At 50.4% G+C, this 14,415-nt stretch overlaps 1 protein-coding gene across 1 annotated transcript in view; it reads left to right on the forward strand.

Moving 5' to 3' along the window:
• Positions 1–14,415, forward strand: part of CASQ2 (calsequestrin 2) — a 281,710-nt gene that overhangs the window by 192,776 nt on the left and 74,519 nt on the right. The gene's annotated exons all lie outside the window — the stretch shown is intronic.

A 14,415-nucleotide genomic window follows, 5' to 3' on the forward strand; every position in this document is an offset into this window, starting at 1 on the left:
GATTTCCAGTGGTATGGGCAGGCACGACCACTGGCAATTGAATGGGATTTCCGGTGCTATGGGCAGGCACGCCCACTGGCAATTGAATGGGATTTCCGGTGCTATTGGTAGGCACGCCCACTGGCAATTGAATGGTATTTCCATTGCTATGGGCAGGCACGCCCACTGGTAATTGAATGGGATTTCCAGTGATATGTGCAAGCACGCCCACCGGCAATTGAATGGTATTTCCAGTGATATGGATAGGCACGCCCACTGGCAATTGAATGGGATTTCCGGTGCTATGGGCAGGGCCACCCACTGGCAATTGAATGGTATTTCCATTGCTATGGGCAGACACGCCCACTTGCAATTGAATGGGATTTCCAGTGATATGGGTAGGCACGTCCAATGGCAATCGAATGGGATTTCCAATGGTGTGGATAGGCATGCCCACTGGCAATTGAATGGTATTTTCAGTGATATGGATAGTCACGCCCACTGGCAATTGAATGGGATTTCCAGTGGTATGGGCAGGCACGACCACTGGCAATTGAATGGGATTTCTGGTGCTATGGGCAGGCACGCCCACTGGCAATTGAATGGGATTTCCGGTGCTATTGGTAGGCACGCCCACTGGCAATTGATTGAATTTCCAGTGCTATGGGCAGGCACGCCCACTGGCAAATGAATGGGATTTCCGGTGATATGGGTAGATACGCCCACTGGCAATTGAATGGGATTTCCGGTGCTATTTGTAGGCACGCCCACTGGCAATTGAATGGGATTTCCAGTGGTATGGGCAGGCACGCCCACCGGCAATTGAATGGGATTTCCGGTGATATGGGCAGGCACGCCCACTGGCAATTGAATGGGATTTCCAGTGATATGGATAGGCACGCCCACTGGCAATTGAATGGGATTTCTGTTGCTATGGGCAGGCACGCCCACTGGCAATTGAATGGGATTTCCAGTGGTATGGGCAGGCATGCCCACTGGCAATTGAATGAGATTTACGGTTCTATGGGCAGGCACGCCCACTGGCAATTGAATGGGATTTCCGGTGCTATTTGTAGGCACGCCCAATGGCAATTGAATGGGATTTCCAGTGGTATGGGTAGGCACGCCCAATGGCAATTGAATGGGATTTCCAGTGGTGTGGATAGGCACGCCCACTGGCAATTGAATGGCATTTCCAGTTATATGGATTGGCACGCCCACTGGCAATTGAATGGGATTTCCAGTGGTATGGGCAGGCACGCTCACTGACAAATGAATGGGAATTCCGGTGCTATGGGCAGGCACGCCCACTGGCAATTGAGTGGTATTTCCGGTGCTATGGACAGGCACATCCACTGGCAATTGAATAGTATTTCCATTGCTATGGGCAGGCACACCCACTGGCAATTGAATGGGATTTCCGGTGATATGGGCAGGCGCACCCACTGGCAATTGAATGGGTTTTCCAGTGGTTTGGACAGGCACGTCCACTGGCAATTGAATGGGATTTCCGGTGCTATGGGCAGGCATGCCCACTGGAAATTGAATGGTATTTCCATTGCTATGGGCAGGCACGCCCACTGGTAATTGAATGGGATTTCCAGTGATATGTGCAAGCACGCCCACCGGCAATTGAATGGTATTTCCAGTGATATGGATAGGCACGCCCACTGGCAATTGAATGGGATTTCTGGTGCTATGGGCAGGGCCGCCCACTGGCAATTGAATGGTATTTCCATTGCTATGGGCAGACACGCCCACTTGCAATTGAATGGGATTTCCAGTGGTGTGGATAGGCATGCCCACTGGCAATTGAATGGTATTTTCAGTGATATGGATAGTCACGCCCACTGGCAATTGAATGGGATTTCCAGTGGTATGGGCAGGCACGACCACTGGCAATTGAATGGGATTTCCGGTGCTATGGGCAGGCACGCCCACTGGCAATTGAATGGGATTTCCGGTGCTATTGGTAGGCACGCCCACTGGCAATTGAATGGTATTTCCATTGCTATGGGCAGGCACGCCCACTGGTAATTGAATGGGATTTCCAGTGATATGTGCAAGCACGCCCACCGGCAATTGAATGGTATTTCCAGTGATATGGATAGGCACACCCACTGGCAATTGAATGGGATTTCCGGTGCTATGGGCAGGGCCACCCACTGGCAATTGAATGGTATTTCCATTGCTATGGGCAGACACGCCCACTTGCAATTGAATGGGATTTCCAGTGATATGGGTAGGCACGTCCAATGGCAATCGAATGGGATTTCCAATGGTGTGGATAGGCATGCCCACTGGCAATTGAATGGTATTTTCAGTGATATGGATAGTCACGCCCACTGGCAATTGAATGGGATTTCCAGTGGTATGGGCAGGCACGACCACTGGCAATTGAATGGGATTTCTGGTGCTATGGGCAGGCACGCCCACTGGCAATTGAATGGGATTTCCGGTGCTATTGGTAGGCACGCCCACTGGCAATTGATTGAATTTCCAGTGCTATGGGCAGGCACGCCCACTGGCAAATGAATGGGATTTCCGGTGATATGGGTAGATACGCCCACTGGCAATTGAATGGGATTTCCGGTGCTATTTGTAGGCACGCCCACTGGCAATTGAATGGGATTTCCAGTGGTATGGGCAGGAACGCCCACCGGCAATTGAATGGGATTTCCGGTGCTATTGGTAGGCACGCCCACTGGCAATTGATTGAATTTCCAGTGCTATGGGCAGGCACGCCCACTGGCAATTGAATGGGATTTCCGGTGATATGGGTAGATACGCCCACTGGCAATTGAATGGGATTTCCGGTGCTATTTGTAGGCACGCCCACTGGCAATTGAATGGGATTTCCAGTGGTATGGGCAGGCACGCCCACCGGCAATTGAATGGGATTTCCGGTGCTTTTGGTAGGCACGCCCACTGGCAATTGATTGAATTTCCAGTGCTATGGGCAGGCACGCCCACTGGCAATTGAATGGGATTTCCGGTGATATGGGTAGATACGCCCACTGGCAATTGAATGGGATTTCCGGTGCTATTTGTAGGCACGCCCACTGGCAATTGAATGGGATTTCCAGTGGTATGGGCAGGCACGCCCACCGGCAATTGAATGGGATTTCCGGTGCTATTGGTAGGCACGCCCACTGGCAATTGATTGAATTTCCAGTGCTATGGGCAGGCACGCCCACTGGCAATTGAATGGGATTTCCGGTGCTATGGGTAGATACGCCCACTGGCAATTGAATGGGATTTCCGGTGATATGGGTAGATACGCCCACTGGCAATTGAATGGGATTTCCGGTGCTATTTGTAGGCACGCCCACTGGCAATTGAATGGGATTTCCAGTGCTATGGGCAGGCACGCCCACTGGCAATTGAATGGGATTTCCGGTGCTATGGGTAGATACGCCCACTGGCAATTGAATGGGATTTCCGGTGATATGGGTAGATACGCCCACTGGCAATTGAATGGGATTTCCGGTGCTATTTGTAGGCACGCCCACTGGCAATTGAATGGGATTTCCAGTGGTATGGGCAGGCACGCCCACCGGCAATTGAATGGGATTTCTGGTGCTATTGGTAGGCACGCCCACTGGCAATTGATTGAATTTCCAGTGCTATGGGCAGGCACGCCCACTGGCAATTGAATGGGATTTCCGGTGATATGGGTAGATACGCCCACTGGCAATTGAATGGGATTTCCGGTGCTATTTGTAGGCACGCCCACTGGCAATTGAATGGGATTTCCAGTGGTATGGGCAGGCTCGCCCACCGGCAATTGAATGGGATTTCCGGTGCTATTGGTAGGCACGCCCACTGGCAATTGATTGAATTTCCAGTGCTATGGGCAGGCACGCCCACTGGCAATTGAATGGGATTTCCGGTGCTATGGGTAGATACGCCCACTGGCAATTGAATGGGATTTCCGGTGATATGGGTAGATACGCCCACTGGCAATTGAATGGGATTTCCGGTGCTATTTGTAGGCACGCCCACTGGCAATTGAATGGGATTTCCAGTGCTATGGGCAGGCACGCCCACTGGCAATTGAATGGGATTTCTGGTGCTATGGGTAGATACGCCCACTGGCAATTGAATGGGATTTCCGGTGATATGGGTAGATACGCCCACTGGCAATTGAATGGGATTTCCGGTGCTATTTGTAGGCACGCCCACTGGCAATTGAATGGGATTTCCAGTGGTATGGGCAGGCACGCCCACCGGCAATTGAATGGGATTTCCAGTGCTATGGGCAGGCACGCCCACCGGCAATTGAATGGGATTTCCAGTGCTATGGGCAGGCACGCCCACTGGCAATTGAATGGGATTTCCAGTGCTATGGGCAGGCACGCCCACTGGCAATTGAATGGGATTTCCAGTGCTATGGGCAGGCACGCCCACTGGCAATTGAATGGGATTTCCGGTGATATTTGTAGGCACGCCCACTGGCAATTGAATGGGATTTCCGGTGATATGGGTAGATACGCCCACTGGCAATTGAATGGGATTTCCGGTGCTATTTGTAGGCACGCCCACTGGCAATTGAATGGGATTTCCAGTGGTATGGGCAGGCACGCCCACCGGCAATTGAATGGGATTTCCAGTGCTATGGGCAGGCACGCCCACCGGCAATTGAATGGGATTTCCAGTGCTATGGGCAGGCACGCCCACTGGCAATTGAATGGGATTTCCAGTGCTATGGGCAGGCACGCCCACTGGCAATTGAATGGGATTTCCAGTGCTATGGGCAGGCACGCCCACTGGCAATTGAATGGGATTTCCGGTGCTATGGGTAGATACGCCCACTGGCAATTGAATGGGATTTCCGGTGATATGGGTAGATACGCCCACTGGCAATTGAATGGGATTTCCGGTGCTATTTGTAGGCACGCCCACTGGCAATTGAATGGGATTTCCAGTGGTATGGGCAGGCACGCCCACCGGCAATTGAATGGGATTTCCAGTGCTATGGGCAGGCACGCCCACCGACAATTGAATGGGATTTCCAGTGCTATGGGCAGGCACGCCCACTGGCAATTGAATGGGATTTCCAGTGCTATGGGCAGGCACGCCCACTGGCAATTGAATGGGATTTCCAGTGCTATGGGCAGGCACGCCCACTGGCAATTGAATGGGATTTCCGGTGCTATTTGTAGGCACGCCCACTGGCAATTGAATGGGATTTCCGGTGATATGGGTAGATACGCCCACTGGCAATTGAATGGGATTTCCGGTGCTATTTGTAGGCACGCCCACTGGCAATTGAATGGGATTTCCAGTGGTATGGGCAGGCACGCCCACCGGCAATTGAATGGGATTTCCAGTGCTATGGGCAGGCACGCCCACCGGCAATTGAATGGGATTTCCAGTGCTATGGGCAGGCACGCCCACTGGCAATTGAATGGGATTTCCAGTGCTATGGGCAGGCACGCCCACTGGCAATTGAATGGGATTTCCAGTGCTATGGGCAGGCACGCCCACTGGCAATTGAATGGGATTTCCGGTGCTATTTGTAGGCACGCCCACTCGCAATTGAATGGGATTTCCAGTGGTATGGGCAGGCACGCCCACCGGCAATTGAATGGGATTTCCAGTGGTATGGGCAGGCACGCCCACCGGCAATTGAATGGGATTTCCAGTGCTATGGGCAGGCACGCCCACTGGCAATTGAATGGGATTTCCGGTGATATGGGTAGATACGCCCACTGGCAATTGAATGGGATTTCCGGTGATATGGGTAGATACGCCCACTGGCAATTGAATGGGATTTCCGGTGCTATTTGTAGGCACGCCCACCGGCAATTGAATGGGATTTCCAGTGCTATGGGCAGGCACGCCCACTGGCAATTGAATGGGATTTCCAGTGCTATGGGCAGGCACGCCCACTGGCAATTGAATGGGATTTCCGGTGCTATGGGTAGATACGCCCACTGGCAATTGAATGGGATTTCCGGTGATATGGGTAGATACGCCCACTGGCAATTGAATGGGATTTCCGGTGCTATTTGTAGGCACGCCCACTGGCAATTGAATGGGATTTCCAGTGGTATGGGCAGGCACGCCCACCGGCAATTGAATGGGATTTCCAGTGCTATGGGCAGGCACGCCCACCGGCAATTGAATGGGATTTCCAGTGCTATGGGCAGGCACCCCCACTGGCAATTGAATGGGATTTCCAGTGCTATGGGCAGGCACGCCCACTGGCAATTGAATGGGATTTCCAGTGCTATGGGCAGGCACGCCCACTGGCAATTGAATGGGATTTCCGGTGCTATTTGTAGGCACGCCCACTGGCAATTGAATGGGATTTCCGGTGATATGGGTAGATACGCCCACTGGCAATTGAATGGGATTTCCGGTGCTATTTGTAGGCACGCCCACTGGCAATTGAATGGGATTTCCAGTGGTATGGGCAGGCACGCCCACCGGCAATTGAATGGGATTTCCAGTGCTATGGGCAGGCACGCCCACCGGCAATTGAATGGGATTTCCAGTGCTATGGGCAGGCACGCCCACTGGCAATTGAATGGGATTTCCAGTGCTATGGGCAGGCACGCCCACTGGCAATTGAATGGGATTTCCAGTGCTATGGGCAGGCACGCCCACTGGCAATTGAATGGGATTTCCGGTGCTATTTGTAGGCACGCCCACTCGCAATTGAATGGGATTTCCAGTGGTATGGGCAGGCACGCCCACCGGCAATTGAATGGGATTTCCAGTGGTATGGGCAGGCACGCCCACCGGCAATTGAATGGGATTTCCAGTGCTATGGGCAGGCACGCCCACTGGCAATTGAATGGGATTTCCGGTGATATGGGTAGATACGCCCACTGGCAATTGAATGGGATTTCCGGTGATATGGGTAGATACGCCCACTGGCAATTGAATGGGATTTCCGGTGCTATTTGTAGGCACGCCCACCGGCAATTGAATGGGATTTCCAGTGGTATGGGCAGGCACGCCCACCGGCAATTGAATGGGATTTCCAGTGGGGGTACATTTATATCGTACTTCATGCCAGGCTCCAGATTATGTGGTTATGTGAACCCATACATTTAAGATTAAGGGGGGCTGAGGGCAGAATTTTCCAAAGACATATATGATTTGACTGCTGCATGGAGGCTGGCCCAAATATCCAAATATTCTCTAATAGTTAAAGCAAGCAGCGGAACAGTGGACCTCCAAAGTGTTCCCCTAGACTTGACTGCAAGCTTGCTGATGCTAATGAAGAAAAAAGAGATGAGTAAGCAAAGGACAGGGGAAGGCAAGCCCCCCCCTCCTTCCTCCATGACCACCCGGCTTTCATTTCCAACAAGAGATGGTCAACTTGAGCCTTACAAGTGCAAAAACCATGAAATTGCACTTGCTCAAAAAAGCCACAAGTGCCTCTGCAAGTAAAGTGCAAAATGTATTCAGTGCTTGAAGTCAATTGCAAGAAAGGATTTTGTTCCGAAAACCTTCCTAGCCCTATAGGGCAAATCCCCCCCCTTGTACACATTGCACGAAACCGCGGGTATATGGGGCGCAAGGCCTTCTTCAGGTGATGACCAATGACCTGCTTCAGCGATGCCCAAAACCGGAAGACAAGTCACAGCTACTACCGGAAGACAAGTCACAGCTACTAGCGAGGTCCAAAAACCGGAAGACAAGTCACAGCTACTAGCAAGGGCCAAAACCGGAAGACAAGTCACAACTACTAGCAAGGTCCAAAAACGGGAAGACAAGTCACAGCTACTAGCGAGGGCCAAAACCGGAAGACAAGTCACAGCTACTAGCGAGGTCCAAAAACCGGAAGACAAGTCGCAGCTACTAGCGAGGGCCAAAACCGGAAGACAAGTCACAGCTACTAGCGAGGTCCCAAAACCGGAAGACAAGTCACAGCTACTAGCGAGGTCCAAAAACCGGAAGACAAGTCACAGCTACTAGCGAGGTCCCAAAACCGGAAGACAAGTCACAGCTACTAGCAAGGGCCAAAACCGGAAGACAAGTCGCAGCTACTAGCGAGGTCCAAAAACCGGAAGACAAGTCACAGCTACTAGCGAGGTCCAAAAACCGGAAGACAAGTCGCAGCTACTAGCGAGGGCCAAAACCGGAAGACAAGTCACAGCTACTAGCAAGGTCCAAAAACCGGAAGACAAGTCACAGCTACTAGCAAGGTCCAAAAACCGGAAGACAAGTCGCAGCTACTAGCGAGGGCCAAAACCGGAAGACAAGTCACAGCTACTAGCAAGGGCCAAAACCGGAAGACACAAAAACAGTGAATAGGCTGATTTCCTCTTCAGAACAGAACAGCCCAAGAGTCCCTTTACATGGCGCCGCACTATCTCACTCCAACCCAAGAAGAAGGGAAGATTAGAGGTGGAATAACACATTGAAAGAGGGATAAAGTCTACAAGGAGTGGGAACAACGCCGTGAAAGGTTTGTGTAGACAACAGGAATTCCCCAGAGAAAACCACCACATTCCTGTGGCCTCCCGGCTGCACCACGCCTGCAGCCCAAACTCTCCTGCTGGTGCTGGCATTGAAGTGTCATTGTGCGGCATGACAACACTGTTGGAATATCCACCATATTCTAATGTTTTGCCAAAGAGGTGTTAAGTTCAAATGTGTTAAGTTCGCTTTCTGGTCTGGGGAGTGCGCTTAGGTAGGGAAGCATTTCCCCAACAGAATGTTTTGGCCACGTTCTGCTGTTATCCTGGCTTTTTTACACACACGTTACATACATGCAAACGCCTGGCACTGGGCTGGCAGCGGAGACTGGCCAAAACTATAGTTTCAACAAGTAGTGTGTGGTGTTCCTGTGCTGTATGTTGTCGCACAGGGTACAGAGGCAGAATGTTACTGTTGACATCTTCCTAACGTTTGTGAAAGGCTGAGCATGGGCGCCATCTTGTTTATTTGCTGAATAGGGTCTATACTGTCTGAAAATAGGGATTTTCAGGCATTCCCCCCACAGAGCACATCAGCAATGCTCTGCACCATTTAGAGAAAGGCACCTTGCATGGAAGCCATGCCGCCATTGGAAGTGTGTGGCAGCGCTGACATAGTGAACTGTCACCATACTTGGTGCGTAGCTGTGATCACAGTGCCCAGCCCCGTGCTGAGATCCGTGTCGGACCCTCTCCTGTAGCCTATCCCGACAGCTTGACCTTGCCACATATTCAGAGATCTTCAGTTTAGGCCAGGTGGTCTTGGTGTTGGCGTGTCACCCGGCTCGGTGGGCGGGTATGCGGAATCAAAACACGGGGAAAATAGTTGGTCACTCTACGCTATTGGCTATAATGATCAACCACACGCCCCTTTAATGATCAACCACACGCCCCTTTAATGATCAACCACGTGCCCCTGTAATGATCAACCACATGTCCCTTGAATGATCAACCACACGCCCCTTCAATGATCAATCACACGCCCCCTCAATGATCAACCACATGCCCCATGAATGATCAACCACACGTCCCCTTGAATGATCAACCACACGTCCCTTGAATGAGCAACCACACGCCCCTTTAATGATCAACCACACGCCCCTTTAATGATCAACCACGCGACCCTTCAATGATCAACCACACGGCCCTTCAATGATCAACCACACGCCCCTTCAATGATCAACCACGCACCTACAATGATCAACCACACGCCCCTTCAATGAACAACCCACACGCCCTTTCAATGATCAACCACATGGCCCTTCAATGATCAACCACACACCCCTTTAATGATGAAGCTTGGGATCTGTGCAAAATAGGTTATAGGAGATGTTCTAGAAATCTCCGGTTGGACACCAGCGTGTGTAATGTGTGTGAAACCTGGCTTACCTCCTGTGCCCATCCAAGCCTTTGTGGCACCAGTGAGGTTCTTCCATACCAAATGGGTGAGTCACTTCCGTTCACTTGAGTCCTTCTATGAAGGGGAGTAGGGCTAATGAGATGGGTAACACAAATTGCCCCAGGGAGAAGCTCCCCAGAGCACCACCCTAGATCAGTTACTAGAGTGGCCAGGTGTGATGCTGGAAATGCATTGGAGGGACAGGGCCTCCCTGTCCTTGTCCTGTAGTCCTTTTTCATTTGTGTTCTGTATTGTTTTCTGCCCAGGAGTCCATTTGGGATTCCTGCCAGTGCAGTTCTTCCTGTTTTTGGTTTGGTGTACAGACCCATGGGATACCCTTATGACACCCATGGGTGGGGGTGCAACTCTGTGCTCCTATTGTATGTTTGATTCCTGATAGGAAAACAAGAATGGCCCCTGTGGCCTGTTGCTTTCTATTGCCTGTTACCTTGTTTTCCCAAAGTCCTGGGAAGCCCTGACTCTGTCCCTTCCCCCTGACTGACTGTTGGGTGGAGGTTCCATATATGGTGTTGTTGTGAAGTCCAGGCCAGACTGGCTGGAGCCTTCCCAGTGACTGTATGTTGTGGGTACACCCTGTAGGTGGGACCTGGGTGAATGGAGTGTGCGACCAATATGCACTTCTTGTTGTGGCTGTCTGGTTTCTGGTATGAGAGACAAAGACTGAGACAGCCCTGCCCAATACTGGCATGAAGGCAATGTGTAGTGTTGAATGGCTGGGTACTTGTCCTAATCCACATTTCTTGTTGTGAGTGTCTGAGAGGGAGGAGTATGGCCTGAATGCACTGTATGCCTGATTGGCTGACTGACTGCATGAATGCCCCTCTGTATGATTGGCTGCTGAGTGTGTGCCAGCAGTGTGGATGAGAGACAGAATAGTATATCTGGGGACCTCTCACCACTGGAAATTGTTCAGATGCTGAGTTGACACTTGAAGAGTAACTGGAACTGCTTATCCTCGACGCCCAGTTGGAAGAAGAAGAACTGCTGCTGCATTTGCTATCCAACCCGATCCGAAAGCTGTCGAGTTTGTCGAGGACTGATCCGAGAGAGGACCTGGTTAGGCACCCTCTTCCCATGCTCCAAGGGACCATCGAGCACCGCCAACCTTTGCTGAAGCTCCCTGGAAATCAGACCCTCGAAAGGCTGCCGACCGGAGACGGGGACCGCCAAGGAGAACAGAGTGAAGCACCCGGACATCGAGGCCGTCGAAGTCCGTTGCTGTCGACCAGGGTTAGGAGTATCGCTGTAACCGCTGGAGGCCCGTCAAAGCCATGTTGCCCAAAAGAGGGGACCTCTTGACGCCGTGCCACCGACGACCGGAGCCGCCCGCTCCTTTGCATAAGACTGTTGAATCGAAGGACTCCCTTGTCCGCACCGTCGACCACTTTATCCCGCCGGAGAAAGTCGAGGACGCCGATGTGCCGAAGAGAATCCGCCGGTGGGTTTCCCGCCACCCAAAGACAACAAAGACATTGACGACTCAACGCCCTTGTCGGGCCACAGTTCTTCAGAAAATATTTGCGGTGGTGAACTATCAATCACTGAGGTGCCCCGCACACTTCATCCTTGCAGAACGTCGCCGACGAGCACCGCCTGGACCCTTGAACTTTTCATTGATGCCGTCAACGCCAAGTTCACCTTCTTCAATGCCTCTCGATGATCCGTGGCTCCTGCTTGAAAGGGAGTCACTCAAGAAGGATCCATTGACGCCTCTTCGAAGAACTCTGCTCTACCAGGTTCATTGGGGGGGTAGAAACATTATAGAAGGAAATAAGACTTATAGAACAATATATGGACTGGGCTTGTGTTATACTCTTATTTTACAGGTTGCCAATGTGGGGGGGATCTCCACACAGAACTCTGTCTAGTGGTAGGGGCCAGTATTCTGCCAATTGTTCTAACCAACTGCTTTCCTCCTATGTCTATTGTTGGTTGCCTTTATTAATTGATCTGTGTGACATTTGACCAGAGTATAGTTGATGCCCTTTAATGGAATCTGATAATAATTGTGGTACCACTTTAGAACTGTATATATTTACCATTGTTGATTTCCTGGCAGTAGGAGCTGCAGTTACCAGGGTCACAAACTCTGAGCAGGGAAACGACCTCGCCCGACAAGAATAGAGGTCCTCTTGCCGAGCGTTAAAACCAGTTCCGTGACCTCGCATTTCGTGATACCTATGGTCCTCATTAGCCCTGAACATCCGGATCGATTACATGCGATTGAAGCTTACGTCGACAGCGGTGCCATCGGCAATTATGTGGATCATGAAATGGTTTTGAGGATGAATCTGACTCTTTGTCCAAAGGCTGTAAAGGACGTCATTACTACGGTGGATGGTACGGAGATAGCCTCCGGACCAGTAACGCATACCACCCAAGAAGTGATGCTAGTAAGTCAAGATGGACACCATGAGAAGATCGTGTTCGATGTGATCAAGGCCCCTCAGTTCCAGATTATTCTAGGAATTCCTTGGTTAGAGAAGCACAATCCTCAGATCGATTGGCGAGCAAGAACGGTTCAGTTTCCAGAATGTGTCTCTACTTGTCACTCTCGACCTGGTGTTGCACTGGCAGCAATTTCCTCGGAGGCTCCTCAGTTACCTCCTGAATACCTAGAATTCCAAGATGTTTTCCGGAAGGATCAGGCTAACTCTCTACCTCCTCATAGGTCTTATGACTGCCAGATAGACCTGATACCTGGATCTACTCCTCCTTGTAGTAGAATTTATGCCCTCACCGAGCCTGAGAATCTTCACCTCCGACAATACCTGGATCAATACCTAGCGAATGGGTTTATTCGTCCTTCCAAGTCCCCTGCTTCCTCAGCTTTGTTCTTCGTTCCAAAAAAAGAAGGGGACCTTAGAACTTGTATAGATTATCGCGCCCTGAAAAAGATCACTGTTAAGAATAGATATCCGTTACCTTTGATCCCTGAACTCCTGGACCAAGTCAGAAAAACATGCATATATACAAAGCTGGATCTTAGAGGAGCCTACCACTTGGTACGAGTAAAAGAGGGCGATGAATGGAAGACGGCCTTCCGCACCAAGTATGGGCTATTTGAATATCAGGTCATGCCCTTCGGACTTTGCAATGCCCCGGCCGCCTTTCAATATTTTATGAACGATGTCCTCAGAGAACTCATACATGTGTGTGTTGTTGTTTACATTGACGACATCCTCGTTTATTCTTCATCGGAAACTGAACATCGGAAACACGTGAAAATGGTCCTCGAGAGATTGCGTCAACACAAACTTTTCGCTAAGTTGGAAAAATGTGTTTTCAACGTGACTGAAGTTGAATTCTTGGGATTCATATTATCACCTAGCGGAGTGCGTATGGATTCAAAGAAGGTCGATGCAATTCTCAAATGGCCATCGCCATCCTCCGTAAAAGGTGTTCAAAGCATGTTAGGCTTCGCTAACTTTTGCCGCAGGTTTATCCCCGAATTCTCTCGAATAGTCCAGCCCATCACCGCCTTGTTAAAGAAAAACAAACATTTTGAATGGTCTACCGAGGCGGAACAAGCTTTCCAGAATTTGAAGACTAGATTTATCTCTGCACCGATCTTAAAACATCCTCGCCCAGAACTCCCCTACATCGTTGAAACTGATGCTTCGAGCCTTGCCATGGGGGCAGTTCTATCACAAAAGGACCCAGTAACCAATCAGTTGCATCCCGTGGCATTTTGGTCCCACAAATTCTCACCTCCTGAAATCAATTACACTATTACTGATGAGGAACTTCTAGCTATCAAGTTCGCCTTTAAGGCTTGGCGGCATTATCTTCTGGGGGCCCGACACACCGTTACTGTGATTACAGATCACCGAAACCTGCAATATTTGAAAACCGCAAAAGCTCAATCCTCTAGGCAACTCCGTTTGGCACTATTCTTTGCCGAGTTTGACTTCATAATTACCTATCGACCTGGTACAAAAAATGGTAAAGCTGATGCCCTTTCTCGGATGGGAGTGGAAGAACATTTGATCAATCCTAAACCTGTACCTATCATTCCCGAACAAAGAATTCTAGGTGTAATCGCCACACAATCCATAGAGGAAGTTAAGGATAAAGTCAGGCTACTGGTAACTCCAGCAGACATACAGAATTGGCATCTGCAGGGAAAGGACTTTACAGTGAAGGACAACCTATTATATTTCCAAGAACGGTTATACCTGCCCAGCACAGATTTACAGAAAAAGGTAATCTCTTGTTATCACGATTCTTTAATGGAAGGACATCCCGGTATGACCAAGACCTCGGAAAAGATCAAGCGCTACTTCTGGTGGCTGTCTTGGAAAAAAGATATCAGAGACTTTATAATGTCCTGTGGAGTATGCGCCCAAAACAAGAGTCAAAAGGAAAAACCAGCCGGCCTCTTACGCCCTATTGACATCCCGCCTCGCCCTTGGCATACGCTTTCTATGGACTTCATCACCGATCTACCTCCATGCTCTGGATACAATACGATCCTAGTAATCGTGGACCTATTCTCCAAGATGGCGCATTTCATTCCACTCAAAGGCTTACCAACAGCAGCAACTCTGGCCGGAGAATTTCTCGAAAACATCGTCC

Source organism: Ambystoma mexicanum, chromosome 7p (assembly GCF_040938575.1).
Source record: "Ambystoma mexicanum isolate Mex_15411 chromosome 7p, UKY_AmexF1_1, whole genome shotgun sequence".
In the NCBI taxonomy this organism is placed as follows: Eukaryota; Metazoa; Chordata; class Amphibia; order Caudata; family Ambystomatidae; genus Ambystoma; species Ambystoma mexicanum.